We start from the raw sequence: 13,860 nt of genomic DNA, 5'->3' as shown, positions 1-13,860 counted from the left end.
AAATCTCCACCGCTTTCTTCCGATCAGAGTCCCTTTTGTCTTCGATTTTTAATTCTATTTTTTGCGAGATCGTTTAAAAATCTAACTAACTTAGCATCAGCGAAACTTCTCTGTTGGTAACCGAACAATAGCTTCGAAGGGGTAGAGCCAGTCGACGTATGATGAGTGTTATTTATAATATATTGTATGGTACCCAATTGGGTGGACCAAGTGTCTTGATCTTTAACCACTTTTTTCAGAGAAGATTTTAAAAAACGATTTACTCTTTCAACTAACCCATTTGCCCACGGAGCGGCTACGGCCACCATTCGATGTTTTACGTTTCGCGCTTGAAGGAAATTAGCAAATTCTTGAGAAGAGAATGCCGTACCCCTGTCGGACACTATTTCTCTAGGGTTATCAAAAATGTTAAAAATATGGCTGAAATGCTTAATTACCTCTCCGGAAGACGTGGTTTTTACCGGGAGGAGCCAGGTAAATCTTGTAAAGGCATCAATTAATACTAGTATATCTTTAAAGCCTTCCGTTGACTTTACTAATGGACCGAAATGGTCTGTGTGTAGACTTTGGAATGCTTCCTCCGGAGGGTTCACAATTTGCATTTCTCCTTCGTGTACGTTACTCGCAGTATTAGCCATGAGGCATATAATACAATTATCTAAATATTTCTTAATCCTGCTTCGCATGTATGGAAACCAGTAGTTGGCGCCCACACCTTGTAAAGTCTTTTCTGCTCCACAATGTGCTGCCTCATCATGATAGTGGCGCAACAAATTAACAACCATTGATTCTGGTACTACAAACCGAGGCTTATCCGCACATTTCCGGTACACTAAACCTTCGAATAAGGTATATTTTTCTAGGTCTTTATTTTCTAGTTCTGTGGCAATGGCTTTGATTTGAGGGTCTGCCACTTGACGAAATTGCAATTCTTTTTCTAATGGAATTGCTTCTACCGATGATACAAATCTACTAAGTGCGTCCACATGCGCCATTTTTTGGCTGCTTCTGTGAATTACTTTAAATCGATATCTTTGCAATCGTAACGTCCATCGTGCAATTTGGGGATTTAGGTGTGCTTTGTTGACTGCATATTCCAATGCACGACAGTCTGTGACGACAATGAACGAAAGACCGTACAAATAGATGTGAAATCTTTCAACCGCTTTCACAATTGCCAGCATTTCGAGTTCAAACGAGTGATATTTTTTCTCCGCGTTGTTTGTCACCTGACTGAAATATGCCACCGGGACCCAAGATTTAGAAGACTGTTTTTGTAATAAGATGGCTCCCAATGCTATGGCGCTCGCGTCGGTATGGAGTTCTGTCTCCAGAGACGGATTGTAAATTCTCAAAACTGGATATGAAGTCAACGCGCACTTAAGGTTCTCAAACGATTGCTTGCACTCGTTATCGAAACTAGTGGACTTTTTCAACAAGTTATGCAAGGGTTTAGCTAACTGGGCGTATCCCTGGACAAATTTGCGAAAATAATTTGTTAGACCCAAAAATCTCTGCACCTCCACCGTTTTCGTAGGCACGGGGAAACGTTTTACAGCGTCTACGTGTCTGTCACTAAGCGTAATCCCTTCTGGGGAAATTATGTACCCTAAATATTCTATTGTACTTTTTAGGAACTGGCATTTCTTATAATTTATTGTTAAGCTGTAACTCTTGAGCAGCAGCAATACCTCTTTTAAAGTGACTCGAGAAAATTATTCTCGACGGTTTTTGAAGCGATAAGGATATCGTCCATGTATATTATCACCTTATCGTTTCTTAGCAGAGGTTGTAATATTTGGACGATTCTTTTTTGAAATTCCGCGGGACTTTCACAGAATCCAAATGGCAAACGATTGTATTCGTATTGCCCATCCGGAGTGGCAAACGCGAAAAATTTGGTGTGATCGGGGTGAATTTTAAGAAGGTGAAAGCCTTCGAATAGGTCAATTGCAGTGAACACCACTGCCTCCCCGATTTTAGCTATACAATCTTCTATGCAAGGAAACGGATAGTGTTGCTTAACGACCCTATCGTTAAGGGGTCTCAAGTCTACGCAGAGTCTCAACTGGCCATTTTTCTTTCTAACCGGGACTACCCTGGCACAGTATGGAGAATTGCTATATTTTACTATACCCCGTTCGAGTAGATCATCCACAATTTGTCTTATTTGCAATCGTTCCGACCACGCGAACCGTCTTGGCGCGTATGCGTATGTCGATTCGTCTTTTAGTACTACTTTAACAAAATAATCATCGTCCTTCTTTTCTCGATTTCTTCGAGCAAGCTATTTAACTGCTTATCTGTTTCCTCACCAAAATCTGTTTTAAATATAAACACGGAAACATCAGAGGTAAAAGCTTCAATGGCTTCAGCCGACGCAATTTCATTAAATAAACTAAGTTTACTTAGGGAATTTTTATCATTTGGATTATAAATCAGAGAAAGGTTATTACTGCTCAAGAAGTCACGGCCCAACAACATGTGGGTTAACCATATTTCGTTATCTAGAATTTTAAACTTAGCCATGAACTCTTTGCCTGGCAATAAATCTAAACCTATTTTAGAAGAACATGAGCCGGCGACTGAAATTCGAGTATTGTTTAAGGCTTTAAAAGAGCTGCACGCGATATTTTTGGAGCAAGAGAGGTCGCTACAAAATATTTTATGAGTTGACAAACGCAAAAACGATACAGGGCTGCCTGTATCAATAAGAGCTAGTAATTTACAAGAAATTCCATTAATGGAATTGATAGCTATCACCGTATCACTTATCTTTAAGGCTAGTGGCGAATCTTCTTCGACGCATACTACCATGGGCGGGCTGTCTTTGATTTCCTCGGCCGCTGCGACTGATGAGGCCGGAACTGATGCGGTTGACGAAGATATCTGCTCCTTCCGTTTAAAACAGTCTGCTTTTAAGTGGCCTTTCGCCTTACAATAGGCGCAAAAGGCGTTGGTGGTCGCTGAAGAATCTGATGCTCTCGCCGTGGAGAGTTTTCCAACTGATGAGCTCGAAGGAGAAACAGGACGCTCTTTTAGTTTTTCCTTTCTTGAAGAAATCGGCGAAGATTTACCATAGGTCTTGGCGCCGTAGGCAGTAACCAATTGCTTCATTCGACGAATGAGCTCACTGACCGTGGGGGCCCTCAGGGCTGTTGCATCCCCTGTAATGGAGAAACTGGTGATGCCACTAATCATGAGATTGACGAGATCCTTCTGACTCAAATGTAGGGGCCTCAGCAATTTTAGTTTTCTCATGGTGTAATCCGCAAAATTTTCCTTGGGGAAATTCCACGTACATTGCTGAGCCTGTCTTATTATATCCGCAAAGGACACCTCTTCCTCGAACCTCTCGAGGATGGCAGCTTTGAAATCTTCCCAAGAATCGGCAATGGGACCCTCTTCGGTATCAAACCAATCTCTGGCTATTTTTTGTAGATTTCTCGTAGCAGCATATAGCTTTGCGCTGTCGTCTACTCGATGCACTCTGGCGGCTCGTTCGATTTTTTGAATCCAAAGCTCCACTCTGTCCCCTTCGGATCCAGAGAAGGTGGGGATCTGCGATGACAGGAGAGTAACCGCTTGGGCAGGTGGTATTAACGCCAATGAAGTCAGTGGTGGAGGCTTCATTTCTGGCAACGGAATATTCCCTGGATAAGGAGTCGAAAGGTATCTTTGTGCGTCCGCTCGCACATTCTGTTGCTGCCTCTGCAAATTGAGTGCTTGCAGCTGCCTGCGCAGCTCTTCGTTTTCGTCTTGTAACGATTGCATAGATCGACCCTCAAGAGTTTGACCTTGAAGAGATTGACCTTGAAGAGGCTGACCCTGAAGAGATTGACCTTGGAGAGATTGACCTTGAAGAGACTGACCCTGAAGAGATTGACCTTGGAGAGATTGACCCTGAAGAGATTGACCTTGGAGAGATTGAGCTTGATCGGCTCGGTCGGGAACGCCGTCGGCAAACGACGTTAGCAAATTCGCCGCCTCGCAATCCTGTTGGTAAGCGAGCAGCGCTTGAATACATGCAGGCTTGCTGAATTGTTCTGGCAAACCGAGCTCTTTCAATTTATCTTTGAGTTGAAAGAGTGAGACCTCCTAGATATTTTTGATCCATTTTCTTTTGTTGTAAAAGACGGAGAGTGTACCGGTGCAAACACGCACGAACACGTTTTGACAGGCACGTCTTGAGCGCGGCGGAACTACTTGACGCTAGATTGCGCCGTAGCGACGAAGCGAATGTTCAGGCGCTGAAACTGCGTCGACTGTTTATAACGCGATTAACTCGCGCGACCGAACCCGACGTCTGAGTCGACCGGATCACCTGCCAGAGAGCCAAAGCGCGGGATGACCTCGGGGACGACGAAACCGACGCGGACGGCACTGCTTTCGTCGGCGTAGTATGCCGGAACAATGGCGCGCACAATGAATTCTTGCCGGAGAGCCCTGGCACAAGAAGTACGCACAAATTGTATGCTATGCACCGCCACCACGAATTGCTCGTCGGTGAGCCCGGACACGAGTCAATGTTAGTCCGAAGAGACGGTGAGACGAACGTACAAAGACGGGACTATTTTTGACGGCGTAGTACGTCACGACGATGGCGCACGCACCAATTTCTCGCGGGCGAGCCCGAATACAAGAAAAATATTCGGCCGAATGCTAAAGCGGGGCAAGTGTACTGCTCGCCGGTGAGCCCGGACGCGAGACACACTAAATGAAATGAAACCAGTCCGATGGACACAGTTCACGAACGCACGAAGGCGGGACTACTTCTCGTCGGCGTTGTATGCCGGTTATGGCGGAACACGTTGTCTTTTGCCGGTGAGCCCGGACGCAAAAGGGAAACTTATCCGATCACTTTCACAAACGCGATTTTTACTATAACCACTGAACCTCGTGGTGCAATCTCAGGCCTTGTGGTGGTTATCCCACTTCTGAATGCTGTGAGGGAGAGCCGGGGAAATAGGGACGGAATTATAGACGTCCCTGGGAAGGAAGGAACCGGCATATCGTGGGGAAACTAGTCAGGAAAGCAGGGAAAGGGCAGCGAAGGGGCACCACAGGCTGACACAAGAGGTTTTACAGAACACAACGTTTATTATTGAACACATACAAAGTATATCGCGGTTACAGATTGATGAGAGATAATAACTCGCGGTCGGCGGACATGACTGTCTCGGCGAGCGCGCGCGAAAAAACTATGTATCCCGCTCGAACTTGCCAAGGTAGGACACCTGAGGCGCTGGCTCGCGAGGCGCAGCCAGTGGCAGACGTTGACTACGATCAAGCCAATAGGCTTGGGTTAGGCTGTGGCGCCAAGCATGGCGGAATACAAATATCTCAGGGAGGACATCAGCATTACTGCTGATACTTTACAATTATTTTGCATTATAATAAATTAAAATTTTTCTTATAAATTTTATATAAATTGGAACATTTTTCAGACTACTCCGAAATATTTAGAAATTCTACATTTTCTCTTATAATTCTTTATACATGAAAATGATTTGTGAATTCTAAAATATTCTGAGATTTGTCATCCTATAATTTCTAAAAAATATTTTGAACTTTTTTATAACATTTCATCATAAGTTATAAAATAAAAAATCTTTGAAATCTTAAGATGTTTTACATTCAACAGAGATAATAAATTTTGAGAAAAAATGTAAACCCTATGAAAAATGTTTCAATCCATAAAAAAATCTGGGAAAGTTATAAAATAATACAGAAATTCTGAAAAATTATATTAAAATTTATGAGAAAAATTTTCACTAGAGCAAGCCTAAGGATTACTGATCGTGGACGTTTTCCAGCAAGACACGCTGATAGCACAGTGTAATACAGTTAATTATTTCATCCTTGTTATTTATCAATTTTAAACAAGAATAAAATTATTTACTGTCTTACATTGTTTCATCTGTCTCTTGCTGGAAAGCATCTTATGTAAGCTTTAATTTACAATAATAAAGCTGAATGTACACAGGACGCATCAAACACGTTACGTGTGGCGAAGTAACCGATCATTCTTTTGCTCTCTTAATTTTTTTCGTAAAAGCAAAAGAATTGGCTATCTTACCACGCATAACGCGTTGACGTGTCCTGTACGTGTGCATTCAGGGTAAGTTTAAATCCGTTTGGAGCCATACATTTAATAAAAGATTATTAAAAGATAATTCTATTGTTTAATAATAATTACTTATTTGTAAAAAGTTATTAATAAATATAATTTTACTTATAGAATGTCATGCACTATGGAGAAATCTAATCTCCCCAGTAAAAATAAACATTATACGGCTTTAGAACGTAAAGTATTTTTGCAAATCCTCACTGATTATAAACATATAATTGAAATTAAAAAAAGCGATAGCATAACGCTAAAAGATAAAGATCTTGCGTGGAATGAAATATGCAATAAGTATAACCAATCCATTTTAATTTCTCAAGAGGTAAAGATAATAAATATAAATGTACATATATACATATATATATATATATATATATATATATATATATATATATATATACAGGGTGTCAGGTAACGATCGCCCGTGGTTTCGTGGATTGATAAATCAAGTAAAACTGAGTAGAAAAGTCCTTTACCACTTTTTAATATTTGCCATAGTTAACGAAATAAAAATTAATAAAATCTGCGAATAAGCGCGTATCACCGCGCGCAAGGACCGCCCGCCGGTCGCCGAGGAAGGAAAAGCAGTAGCTGTTTTCCCTCCTCACCGCACAGCGCCGCGCCTACAGCCGCGGCTGCCTACGTCTCGGCGACCGGCGGGCGGTCCTTGCGCGCGGTGATACGCGCTTATTCGCAGACTTTATTAATTTTTATTTCGTTAACTATGGCAAATATTAAAAAATGGTAAAGGACTTTTCTGCTCAGTTTTACTTGATCTATCAATCCACGAAACCACGGGCGATCGTTACCTGACACCCTGTATATATATATATACAGGGTGTTTCAGACCACACGTACACCCCTTTTCTCTTAGCAGGATTAGGACCAATCAAAAATATGTTCAGACGAAAGTTGTAGGGTTTCAAAAGATCTATTCAATGATCTTATCAGTTTGACCTTGGATGGCGTCGCCAAGGTCAGATCGAAATCACATTAAGTTTTTTAAATGAAACAACCTATTTTTGATTCCAGAATCTAATAGCTGGTGTCAAGACCTTTCCAAAACACTACAAGAAAGTTTATTTTCGTTGACTACTTTCCGAGTTGTGCGGCTTGAAAGTTACACTACCGCCAACACCATGTAAATAACAATATAAAATCACGCGTTACGCAGAAAGCCGTGCAGCCGACACAAAGAAAGTAAACACGCGAGCCGGGCCAACAAAAACAGATCATGAAAAATCGTGAAAGTTAGCTGTCGCGACCGTAGATAGTCACATACATATGTATGTCATAATATTATGTAATTACATTATTACTTTAACGGTAGCACACGAGCAATAACGAGCGCGGCTTTCTGCGTAACGATGTCTAACTCGTGATTTTATACATATTGTTATTTGCATAGGATGTAGTAGAGATGTGTTCACCACAACGCTATTGTGACTCAACTCAACACGAGTGACAATAACTCTCTCAAACTTGTCACCTACGTCTTCAATAACCGTCATATCAGTATCAATCGCGCAACAAAAATCCGACCCTCTTTATTAGTCTAGGTTTATTTAGCCATGTCCTATTCCAATGAAGAAGCATATGATATGCTGCTAATTTTAGGTGAGTGTCGAGGTACATTCATTGCAGCGGAAAGATTGTGGCGGGAACGTTATCCTGATCGGACTCCTCACTCGCGAAATGTTTTTTCACGTTTGGCTAAACGAATCAAAATTAAAGGTGTCGTTCAGCCTCAACATAACAAAAGTACACAAATTCGTCGTCCGATTATGGATGAAAGAACAATGGAAATTCTTGCATCGACAGAATTGAACCCTTATGATTCTTTAAGACGACGAGAACAAGATTCTGGTGTTAGTAAAATCAGTGTTTGGCGCATTCTAAAAAATAACAAATTTCACCCTTACAGAATGTCTGTTCATCAAGCGTTGAATTATAACGATATTAGACAGAGACTTGTATTTTGCAACTTTATAAGACAGCAACCACTTGATTTCCACTTGAAAATTTTATTTTCTGACGAATGTACACTTAAAAGTGATGGATCTGTTAATACTTGGAACTCTCGTTATTGGGCACAAAATAATCCTCACTGGTTGAGAGAAGTAGATCATCAAACCATTTGGAAAGTCAATGTTTGGTGTGGAATTATTGGAAGTCAAATCATAGGTCCTGTTTTCTTTGACGAAAATCTAAACGGTGATAGATATTCCGCCTTGATAATGACAGATCTTCCTGTCTTACTAGAAAATATTCCTCTGCAATTGCGCCTGAACATGTGGTTCCAACAAGATGCATGTCCGTCTCATACATCGAGAGTTGCTCGTGCGGCATTAAATACTATGTTCCCCGACAAGTGGATAGGCAAATACGGTCCAATCAATTATTCACCCCGATTACCAGATCTCACCGTCCTTGATTATTATTTCTGGGGAAGGATAAAAAACTTGGTCTATCATGAACGTCCGACTACGAGGAATAATATGATTCGTAGAATAAGTGAAGCAATTCGATCCTTACGTGCCGAGGAAATTCTTCGAGCAACCAATGATTTTCAAAATAGAGTTGATGCTTGCATCGCAGAGAATGGTGCTCACTTTGAACATTTAGTCGCTTAACAAAACATACACTCATTCATTCCCGAACGTGAGAGGCAAGGGGACTCACGTGAATCAAGCACCCCAAACGTGAGAGGCAAGGGGACTCACGTGAATCAAGCACCACAAACGTGAGAGGCAAGGGGACTCACGTGAATCAAGCACCCCAATGGGATGAAATTCTCGTCACGTCCACGTCGTTCATTCTGGATAATGCTAAGCACGGGAAAATGCATACAGTCAATCTGGACATGATTGATCATCAAACATAATCAATCCAGTTAATAAACAAAAGCAGAGTACATAAAACATTGACTCCCCTTTTCCTCCCCCATACACATACGCATGCACGTATGCACACACCCACACACAAGATTAAATCCGACTAAGTAACCACCACATGGTACATCTTGAGTAATGCTGATGCTGGCGGTAGTGTAACTTTCAAGCCGCACAACTCGGAAAGTAGTCAACGAAAATAAACATTCTTATAGTGTTTTGGAAAGGTCTTGACACCAGCTATTAGATTCTGGAATCAAAAATAGGGTGTTCCATTTAAAAAACTTAATGTGATTTCGATCTGACCTTGGCGACGCCATCCAAGGTCAAACTGATAAGATCATTGAATAGATCTTTTGAAACCCTACAACTTTCGTCTGAACATATTTTTGATTGGTCCTAATCCTGCAAAGAGAAAAGGGGTGTACGGGTGGTCTGAAACACCCTGTATATATATACACTACTCAAAAAAATTATGGCATCACTAAATTTCGGCCAAAAATTGACGAACTTTGAATGAGTATAACTCCGCGAAAATTCATCGTAGGACCTTGAATTTTATCTTAAATTAAAGCTTAGAATCTCTAGTTTAAAAACGTATGTATGGATTTTTAATTTGTGACGTCCCTGCCCCTGTAGCTTCACAAAACTGGGGACGTGTTTTTCGTAGTGAAAATTGCAAACTTTGGCGGACTGCACGGACTTTCTAGAATTTTTCTCGCGGTTTCCATTAGCAGGGAAATAAAGTTTGAACTTTTCCCTACAATTTAAAAAAAAAATAAAGTTTCTGCGATTTTTTTCCATGAAGTTACGGCGTTTCAAAGATACCTGTGCATTTTTGAGCTACCGCCAGCATTAGCATTATCCGATGTACACCACGGGGAGGTTGCTGATCGGATTTTGTACATCATGTGTGTGTGTGTGTGTATGTGTGTGTGTGTGTGTGCGTGTGTGCGTGTGTGCGTGTGTGCGTGTGTGTGTGTGTTATCGGCACATTTGCCATTGTCTCTCTGTCCACTCAATGTGACCTCGTGTGTTCGAAAACATTTTTTGCTTAGTGTTGATTTGGCGACATTTTTTTCTCAGTTTTACTGCTTTTGCTTAGTGTTGATTTGGAAACATTTTCCACTGTTCTTGCATCGTATTGTACTAAACGAATAACATACTGCTCAGTTTTCCTTCTGATAGGAAATAGTGTAGATTTAAAAATGCGGCCACTGAGTATAATTCAACGTGCCCAGATTATTGCACTTTTAGAGGAAGGATTTTCCCAAAGATACATCGCAAGACAAATCGGCGTGAATCAATCTGCTGTTTCTCGAATTGGGGCTCGCTACCGACAAACGGGAGAATTGGAGCCAGCAGATGGACAAGGACGGAGACGTATGACGACTGTACGTGAAGATCGTGCTATTAGGCGTTTTGTAGAGGTAAACCCGGTGACCACAGCTCGCCGAATTGGCGATGCAGTTTTACCGGGACGACAAATTAGTGACCAAACACTGAGGAATCGATTGCACGAAGTGGGTCTGAGATCACGGAGTCGTGCCCGTGTGCCTTCTTTAACAATTACACATCGACGTGCTCGATTAGAGTACGCACGAGGTCACATTGAGTGGACAGAGAGACAATGGGCAAATGTGCTCTTTACCGACGAGTCGCGATTTTGTCTCTTTGGTAATGATGCACGTGTTCGTGTCGTGGACGACGTTTTGATCGGGCATGCGTTGCTCCTGTTAGAGCATTTAACGGTGGCTCGGTAATGGTCTGGGGAGGAATAACGTCAAGGCAACGCACAGATCTTGTCATTATGCCACCGCCAGGAATGACAGCAGTGCGTTATATTGATGAAGTTTTGAGACCTCATGTGGTTCCAATGAGCCAACAAATGGGGAGGAATTTTATCCTTATGCAGGACAACGCGAGACCTCACACCGCGGCAGTTACTCGCGAGTTTTTACGAGAAAATGAAATCCAACTGCTATCACATCCTGCGGTCAGTCCAGATTTAAATCCCATAGAGCATATCTGGGACATTATGGGTCGCAGGTTAAGAGATTTGGCACGATCACCAGCTAATCTTCAGGATTTGTCAGAAGCTCTAATCAGAATTTGGAATGAAATTCCTCAAGAGGAAATTAGAGCATGCGTAAATATGCGCACGCGGTTGCGAGAAGTGATCGCACAAAGAGGAGGTAATACGAGTTTCTGAACTTTTTTTTAGTGCTACCGATAACACACACACACACACACACACACACACACACACACACACATGATGTACAAAATCCGATCAGCAACCTCCCCGTGGTGTACATCGGATAATGCTAATGCTGGCGGTAGCTCAAAAATGCACAGGTATCTTTGAAACGCCGTAACTTCGTGGAAAAAAATCGCAGAAACTTTATTTTTTTTTTAAATTGTAGGGAAAAGTTCAAACTTTATTTCCCTGCTAATGGAAACCGCGAGAAAAATTCTAGAAAGTCCGTGCAGTCCGCCAAAGTTTGCAATTTTCACTACGAAAAACACGTCCCCAGTTTTGTGAAGCCACAGGGACAGGGACGTCACAAATTAAAAATCCATACATACGTTTTTAAACTAGAGATTCTAAGCTTTAATTTAAGATAAAATTCAAGGTCCTACGATGAATTTTCGCGGAGTTATACTCATTCAAAGTTCGTCAATTTTTGGCCGAAATTTAGTGATGCCATAATTTTTTTGAGTAGTGTATATATATATATATATATAATATAAAATTGTAAAATATAAAATTTTGTTATAACAGAGTTTAACTGTTGCTCAATTAAAAAAATTGTGGCCTAATTTAAAACAGTCTCAGAGAGAAGCTTTAACACGGGAAAAGTAATCATACTTAGCAACTGGTGGAGGACCACCAGCAGTACAAATAGAAATTGATCCCGATATTTCTAACATTGCACCTAATCTTATGAAGACGGCACCCGTTTCATTTACGTCTAATATGTTTGATGCAGAAATCAATGGTATGCATTAATAATTCTACGGAAATACACCAAGAAGACAATAACTACTACATATACATGCACTTATTGCCTTCCTAGTGCATTTTCATATGCGCATATGAAATATACTATAAGCATCTTTCCGCATATAGTATATATTACGTGCATTATATGAAAAGATAAGAGAGAAAGAATGCACTGGGAAGACGTTTATGATTGCTACTGTAGTAAACTTTCTAATATGATTGTTTTATTTGTATAATAAATATATTTCAGCTAATCGAGACTTAATGTTTGAAGTAATATCTACTGGTGATCAAACTATAGTATTGGATTCGGATAATGAAAACACGCTCAATATAGAAAAAGGTATTTAATATTACACTGTATTTTTGTTTTAGGCCAGCATAACATTTTTTATAAAAAGTATAAACAATTAATATACACATATTATTATACTTCCGCACGTGTGTCATTTGTTTATATATTTTTTATAAAAATTTATAAAGTATATTCTATAATACACATAACTGTATATTACGTTTGCTGTTTAGGTTCATTTAATCCTACAAAGGATGATACATTATATGGTGGAGAAAAACACACCGATGTGCAAAAGGAACACTCATCAAACATATTGGACGATGAAAAATTAAAACAGACACGTACTTTGAAACGAATAAGGGACGCAATAGATGAAACCAAATTATCAAATACAGAAGAAATGTTACGTATGGAACGTATAAAACGAGTAATGGAACAAGATCAACAACTAGCACATACTAAACAACAACACGAAACAAATATGAATAACATGAAAGAAAATCATTTAAAAGGAATTCATAATTTAGAACTGCAACACTTAAAACAGATGCAATCTTTGGAAATAGAAATAAAAAAAGCACAACTTAGAGCAATTGAATCCAAACAAAATAAAGAAAATATTGATACAGTTAGAATTTGAAATGTTGGATATACAGGGTGTCAGGTAACGATCGCCTGTGGTTTCGTGGATTGATAAATCAAGTAAAACTGAGCAGAAAAGTCCTTTACCATTTTTTAATATTTGCCATAGTTAACGAAATAAAAATTAATAAAGTCTGCGAATAAGCGCGTATCACCGCGCGCAAGGACCGCCCGCCGGTCGCCGAGACGGCCGAGACGTAGGCAGCCGCGGCTGTAGGCGCGGTGCTGTGCGGTGAGGAGGGAAAACAGCTACTGCTTTTCCTTCCTCACCGCACAGCGCCACGCCTACAGCCGCGGCTGCCTACGTCTCGGCGATCGGCGGGCGGTCCTTGCGTGCGGTGATACGCGCTTATTCGCAGACTTTATTAATTTTTTTTTCGTTAACTATGGCAAATATTAAAAAATGGTACAGGACTTTTCTGCTCAGTTTTACTCGATCTATCAATCCACGAAACCACGGGCGATCGTTACCTGACACCCTGTATATATAAAATATGTATCTTGTCCATTTTGGTTTTTTATATGTTCCATACCTAACTTTCTTATATATTATTAAAATACACATTTAATATGTTTTAAAAGGAGTTGTACATCCCAGATATTCAATTGATTTTACTTTTCGTTTTTATTACTTTTTGTTATTATGACGTCAAAATATCGTCAAATGTCATTTAAGCTTATTATCTGGGATATATTTCATTAATATTTTTCGTGTTAATTTTTCTGCTAATTTAGATTATTTTATGTTCTGTATTTTTTGCATATATTTTTTAATTTAAATATACTATACTTACATAATTAAGTTTATATGTATGCAATAATATACATATCAAATAGATGTGTGTATTAAATCGGAAAAAATTTTTAAATTGGCGTAGTTTATAAAAATAATTTA

This window comes from Solenopsis invicta, chromosome 12 (genome assembly GCF_016802725.1).
Source record: "Solenopsis invicta isolate M01_SB chromosome 12, UNIL_Sinv_3.0, whole genome shotgun sequence".
Taxonomy (NCBI): domain Eukaryota; kingdom Metazoa; phylum Arthropoda; class Insecta; order Hymenoptera; family Formicidae; genus Solenopsis; species Solenopsis invicta.
Note: the sequence above shows the minus strand (reverse complement) of the source record.